The following is a 7,500-nucleotide window of genomic DNA, read 5'->3' as shown; positions in this document are numbered from 1 at the left end:
CTCTTTCTGTCTCTAGGTCTCTTCCCTCTCCTCTCTCTGTCTCTCCGTCGCTCACTATCCCTGTCTTTCTGTCTCTCACAAGGGCTGTGGACGAGAGAAAGGCGACACGGAGAGAGAAGAAAGAGAGGAAATGATAGATCCCCCCCGTCCCCCCAATCCCTTGCCCGTTGTTGTCGTGGGAGGGGCTTTGGAGGCGGAGACTTGGACCCAATGCTTTTGTTTTTCCCCACCTACTTTTTTCGTTTCTGTCCCTTCACCAACCCTTTCTACTATCCACTTCCTAAGGTATGAGAGCCGTGCCTGAGGGGTGGACCGTTTCTCTCCCCAACATACTCAATGCTTACCATGGCCAACAATGAATATTTTATACCATTATTAGGAGCAATGAGGATTGCCCCTTCACATCAAATAGCCCTACCAATTCAAACTTTCCAGATTCCCTGACCCCAGGCTCTCCTTTGACCACGGCTCCGAATAATACAACTAATACCCCCTCCTCAATGCCTACTAGTACAGCATCCACCCTAATCAACACTCAACCCCCAGGAGACATTTCTACTCTCCCAACATGCTAAACTTCAACACCTTTACCCCCACAACCTTCTTCATCAACTACCCCATCCTCCCTTATTACTACTTTACAGCCTTATTGTCCACCTCTCCATAACACTATCTCCCTCAACGCTACTCCCTCTTCCACACGCCCCCGTCTTTCTACTACCCCCATCTTTACAAAAATCTCAAATACTCCATTTAGCCCAGCGAAATGGGACCGATTTTTCGTGATCACTCCCACAGCTCCTTACTCTGACAACACCCTTCTCTTCCAGCAATGTCTCCAAAACAAGTAGGCAAAGTCTCTTTCCATAACCGACCCGACCGTTCCCGTCTCGTCACAGTAACATCTAAAAACCAAGCTATAGCATTATCAAATCTAACTGATCTATATGGTAACCCCATCCAACCCTCAATACTTGCACCGGAACTGTTTTTATCTCCCCAGCAAATTGCCCTATCTATAACAAAAATTGGTCAGATTGTGGAGAATACATACCCGCCTGTCTCACGGACTATGATGCGGTATCAGTACAATGCTACTCCATTCCTCCCAGAGGTCATCGTAAGAACCCCACTAACGTTGCCAAAATTACTTTCCATAGGCATGTCCTTCCCTTTAATGTATACATCAGTGGAGAATCCCTCCCTGTCTGACCATATCAACCTCCTCCTCATCAGTGCCAAAATTGTTGGCGTTTAGGACATCCAAAACATTGCCGTTCTACAGCCAGATGCCTGCTATGTGCCCAACCTGGCCATACTTGATCAAACTGCTCTGTACAATCACGCACATGTGCCAACTGTGGCGGCAACCATAATGTATTTCATAGAGGTAGCAACTCTCATATTCAGACTTGGATTCACTCTATGTGAAGCCAGACAGGAAGCACGTCGACGAGGTTTTTTTTCTTACTCCCTACTCCAGTAATGTCGCTCACTCTGCCATTCCCCCTACCTCCCAAGCACCTACACCCAATCTCTACTACAGCCCCAACACCTTCCTCTCAGTGGCCAGAGATAGCATTAAGGAGGGCTGTTCATTAAGCATATTCCAGGTCTTAAACATATCTTCCTTTATGCATCCATTATTTTCTTATTACTAATTTTGTCACTGATTTTCCCTCTTGATGTGGTATGATAATATAAAATATTTAGTATCTGTTCCATACATGTCCATTCCATGTCTCTCTCCCTCCCTCCCTCCCTCCCTCGTCGTACGAAATATATTTAGAAATGTAACGACTTTAACAACCAAGTAAGTGTCCAACAAAGATTACTAAACAAGCAACTATGTCTTAAAAGACTTGTTTAGTTCTGACCAGGTGGCATTGTGAACAATAATATTATCAAAATAGAAATCAGTGTTATTCAGACCCGCGATAACACTCCTTATAAGGCGATTAAAAGTCGCACAAGCGGTCTTTAACCCAAACGGCAATCTGATGAATTGATCGATCGATCTCCGTGAAAAAATTATCCCCGACAAAATTGCGTCAAACACGCTCACATCGGTTAGCGCTCGAAAGTCGCCGCAGAAGCGCCACGAACCATCGGACTTCCTAACTAAAACGACCGGAGAGCAATCACTCCCAAGTCTAGCATCCTCTGAACCTCAGCATCGAATGTCTCTTTAAGATGATATGGAATCGGATAAGGCTTGCAATACACAGGTTTATCAGTAGTTAATTTGATGTCATGTGTTATTGACGAAGTTAAACCTGGTTCATTTGAAAATACATCCGAATTCTTTGTTATCATATCTTCGATGTCACCAATCTGACCATTTGTTAGATCGTTGCAAATATTAATATTAGCGTCTTTTCCCTCTAATACGGAGATATCGCAAGTATCAGCAGTAGATGGTTCGTTATCAATAATGCACACCTGACAAACTTTTACTTCGGCAGCATTTTCCTTTTCCCTTGTTATAAATTTTTTCATCATGTTGATGTGGTAGAGTTTAATCTTACCCCTAACCTTAACGAGGTAATCTACACCACTATCGTGACGTTTGACCACTTTGTACGGGCCCTTCCACTGCATCGTTAGCTTGTTATTGGTGGAGGGAAGCAAAACAAGAACTTCATCGCCTTCCATAAGTGTCCGCGATTTAGCGCTGCGGTCAAAATACGCTTTGTACAGATTACTATTTATTTTAGCATGGGCAGAGGCAAGTTGTGCCGATTCTTCAAGTCTGGTACGTAACTCAAGAACATACTGATACAAGCTTTTAACATTATGGTCAAGTTTTTCATTTGTCCACAATTCGTGCAACACAGTCAGGGGTCCGCGAACTTTACGACCATAGAGCAATTCAAATGGCGAGAATTTTAGCGTGTCGTTGGGGATTTCGCGATATGCAAAAAGTACCGATGGAATGTACCGGTCCCAGTCATGAGGCTGTTCGACGCAAAGCTTCTTTAACATAGATTTAAGGACGGCATGGAATCTTTCCACTTTACCGTTACAACAAGCATGGTAGGGGCTCGTGAAAATAGCCTTTACCGACAGCAAGCGATGAATCTCTGACATCAAATCGGATTTAAACTGTGTTCCGCGATCCGACAGAATCTCCCTCGGTATACCGACACGAGCAAATATATTCAGCAGATTCTCTGCTATAGTGATAGTGTCAATATTACGCAGAGGTACTGCCTCGGGGAAACGAGTCGCACAGTCAATCATTGTAAGGATGTACTTGTGGCCTCTCGCGGAAGCATTCAATAGCCCGACGAGGTCATTGGCAACACGGCTGAACGGCTCGCTTATGACAGGCATGGAAACAAGCGGCACTTTGTGAATGTTACCTTTCGCGGAGGATTTCCGACAGGCCGGGCAAGACCGGCAATAGCGCTTAATATCGGCGACAGCACCTGGCCAATAGAATTTGTGGAAAATTTTGTCCGATGTCTTTCTATGAGAAAAGTGGCCAGCAACGGAAGAATCATGAGCAGTTGAGAGAATGTAGCGTCTAAATTTATTTGGGACAACCAATTGTTTCTTACCAACCTCATATTCATGTTTACTTTTGGTGCAAACTCTGTAAATTAAATCGTTAATTTTATCATACCTAACACTTCTACTTTTTACCGTTACTATGCTCATATTATTCAGCTTATTTCTTATGTCTTTCAGTGTTGGGCAGTTATTTTGCTCCGCAATCAAATCATCCTTCGGAAGATTCTCTAGGGGGCTTTGGGGTACAGCCAAAGGAGCAAGATTAGTTTGTTTTTTATCGTTCCTCGTCTGAACTCCCATCACGATCTCTCCACTCGAATCTATAATTATTATAATTGTTCATATCCATTCCGGAGACGTCTAGCATCGGCCGTTTCACCCCCGGAATTAATCTAATTAGCACGTCGGTAAACTTGATCGGAGCGGCGACGGCGTTGACCCATCCGGTAAAAAAATCACAATTTACGTGTGTACGGGTTATCTGCGTCTCTCTCCCCTAGTTTGCGGGGCCGTAGGAGCCAACGAGATCTAAGCCTCCGGCTTCCTGTTCCGGCACAAAGTAATTATAATTGACACATGTCTTGTGCGGTATTATAGTTGGTAACATCATTTCAAACAAAGAACAAGATGAGCGAAATAGTCTTTTGCCCAAAGCACTCACAAGGAATATAGATAATTTTAAAAAATGTTTATAACTGATAAAACGTAAAAGTGAAATCATAAGAGTAGATTAATGTTATTATTAAAATAAAAAGAGTTAAAATAAATTAAATGAACTATAAAACTTTATCCGATATATTTATTTGGAAAAATAACAAACAAAAGGCAAAACTCAATACCACAATGAACACAAAGCAATAAAACCTCCGGTAAAAGTAAACACAAATTCACGTAAAAAGGGGCAATCTTAAATAAAACAAATAAAAAACAATACCTGATAAAACTGCAGACTCACTGTAAGACCGCAAGTAATGAGCCGATGCCTGTGCGCAATTCCCGCAAGGTGGTTGACCCTACCTTATTTATACAAACAAGATCGTGCGCAAGGAGATGTTCGCGCATCTAGACTCATTTCATAGTTAAGAGTCGTCTGCCATCTCTGAATATTTCTTTAAATACTAAAGTTTTAGTAACAAATTGCCGTATTTTGAAAAAGTAAAGGAGGTTTAATGAATAAGATACACAGAAAATAATATAAACACTAAAAGAAAAGAACAAACATACATAAATTCAAATAGACGATAAAAATTAAGTCCGTGGGCTAGCTGAGGGGTTTGGCGCCAAATGCCCGTTTTGGATTTTCCCTCGGCCTTGTCTGTCGCAATCTTGGGCGCCATCTTGGTATTCCCGTAGCTATGAGGGCGACCTCCCGACGTCATCCTTCGCAGGCCTCGAGTGGGACATCGGGACGTTGTACCATAAAGAGCTTGGGCCAAATATCTTCGGAATACTAAAAATGTCCGGGGCGTCTCCATCCTCCTCCTGCAGCGCCTCCGTCAGGCAGTACCTTCTACAGCACCTCTTGCGGTGCCTCCGTCAGTATCCACGCGCCCTGGTCCAGACTTATAATATTGGTCGCGGGGACTTTTCATGGGGGGTCATGCTGAGCGGGTATGGGTCGCCGGAAGAGGCAGTAAGAGCGGCAGCTCACTACACGTGACATCTGATCTCTGGAAATGATCGACCCACTCCGAGGTAATCGTAAAGTGTAACCATCCTTCTCTTCTTAATGTGAGAAGTAACAAGAGAATCTTTAACAATTATTGTTGAGCAGCCTGAGTCAAGAAGAGCGTTCACGGACTTGTTAAATAAAACCGCTTTTATGGTGATACTATTCTGCGGTGTGAGATCGGTTTCGAAAACGAAATTTACTCTGCTAGATTTAATTTTCGAATTACCATTTAATTCGGGACAGTTGGGGCGAATGTGACCCGTAAGCCTGCAGTTGTGACAAACTACGTTAGATTTCGACTTGGACCTCTCGCTTTCATCCTTACTCTGAAAACTTCTGTAAGTTTTCGGTCGCCGAATAGCAGCCTGAAATCTGGCGGCAGCTTGTGCCATTTCTAAAGTACTGTCAAATAACCTCTCCTTTAAGAAGATTCTTAAATCGGCTGGACAGTTTGTTAATAGTTGATCTCGGATTAAGAATTCGCACAATTTGTCAAAATCCTCTTCTACTTCACTAAACGCTATCCAGTTCTTTAAATACTGTTCCAACCGAGATATCAGTTGCATGCAAGACTCATTGTCGCCTACTTTACTCTCCCGAAATTTCTTCCGATACGAGTCCGCATCTAAACAATAAGTTTTTAACAAAGCTTCCTTAAGGAGGGAATAATCGCACAAAATATCCTCGTGAAAACTAGTATAAGTTTTCAAAGCTTTGCCCGTCAGGTGAGCACCCAGGTAAACTTGATAATTATTCATTTTCCATCCCTGTAGATCGGCAATTCTCTCAAAGCGTACAAGATAATCGCTAATATCGTCTTTACCTTCACTAAAATTGGGTAGTTTTAAGTCTGGAAATACAGAATTGTTCCCCGTTATTGGCTCACCAATTTCACCCTTAAGTCTAGCCAGCTCCAACTCGTGTTCGCGCCGTTTGCGCGCTTCTGCCGCTTCAATCTCTATCTTCTTTCAATTCCAGTTCCGCTTTCTTAAATTCTCTTTCCCTCTGTCTCTCCTCTCGTTCACTTTCCTTATTATACCTTTCCTCTTCTCGAGAAACAAGAACATTAATATCTTCCGTCGACAGTCCCGCATCCTTTGCAGTCTTAACTAATTCTAATATATTAAAAGACATTTTGACACTAACAGCCTAGTTAAATTTATATTTAATAATCTGAAATATCTAGATATCGGTTTCAGTAGTACTATAAGCAGATAAATCAATTACAGTTTATTTAAAACAAATATCACGAATCTGCCTGCAGTGCATATCGATATAAACGAGGATTTAAATTTGGCGCACAGAAAAAGATCTGGTTCGCGCAAAGATAGTCGTCAATAGTAATGGTTAAATTATGCCGCATTACAATTAAGACCGTGAGAACGCAGTCAAACTACTACGCTCACGGGATATACCACAGCCTTATCAATACGAAAAAAATTGCATTAACAATTATAGACTGTTATCCCCAGCCATTTGACAACCCACGTGACAATGGCAACACTGCGGGGATCGACACTACGCTGAACACCACAAGTTTGACTGGTATGCAGGAACGAAATCACGCACGCATACACTCATCACACAACCATCACCACACTCAGTCCATTACATTACATTCAATATTACTTTATTCTCCACTTGGTAACCTTTAACCATTCAGCACGGACGTCCACTCTTCCAAGCACCGCGTTACACTCTATTGAAAACAAAACATGAATGAATCATTGTAAACATTGGAGCAAGTAGTACGCACATACCACTCATGGAATCATCCTACTCACTGCTCCAATTTGTTGAGGTTTTCCTTATTTTTACCTCTCTTTTAGTTCAGTTTTGATCCTGAGATGAGCGAGTATTTCTCCAGGATAATTATATTAGCAGGACACATTTCACCAATATATTTACAAATTATACAAGGTAAACAATAGCTGCATTAGCAAGAGACGGGACATTGAGCTTATACAGAAGGGGTCTTCACAGACAACTTGATTGCTGGCGAGATGTCAAACTGAAAACAGATCCTTGTCAGCCGTCTTGAAAAGGTACTTCCGAGTTTGTCAGATTTCTCCTTCATAAGAACAAAAGTGGAGACTACAAATGTATATATATATATATATATATATATATATATATATATGTGCATGTGCACAGGCACATGCACAGCACACACACACACACACACACACACACACACACACACACACACACACACACATACACACAAAAAAACACACACACATACACACACATACACACATACACACACACACACACACACACACACACACACATATATATATATATATATA

This window comes from Penaeus chinensis, chromosome 41, assembly GCF_019202785.1.
Source record: "Penaeus chinensis breed Huanghai No. 1 chromosome 41, ASM1920278v2, whole genome shotgun sequence".
NCBI classification, from domain to species: domain Eukaryota; kingdom Metazoa; phylum Arthropoda; class Malacostraca; order Decapoda; family Penaeidae; genus Penaeus; species Penaeus chinensis.
This window is presented reverse-complemented; position numbering follows the sequence as displayed.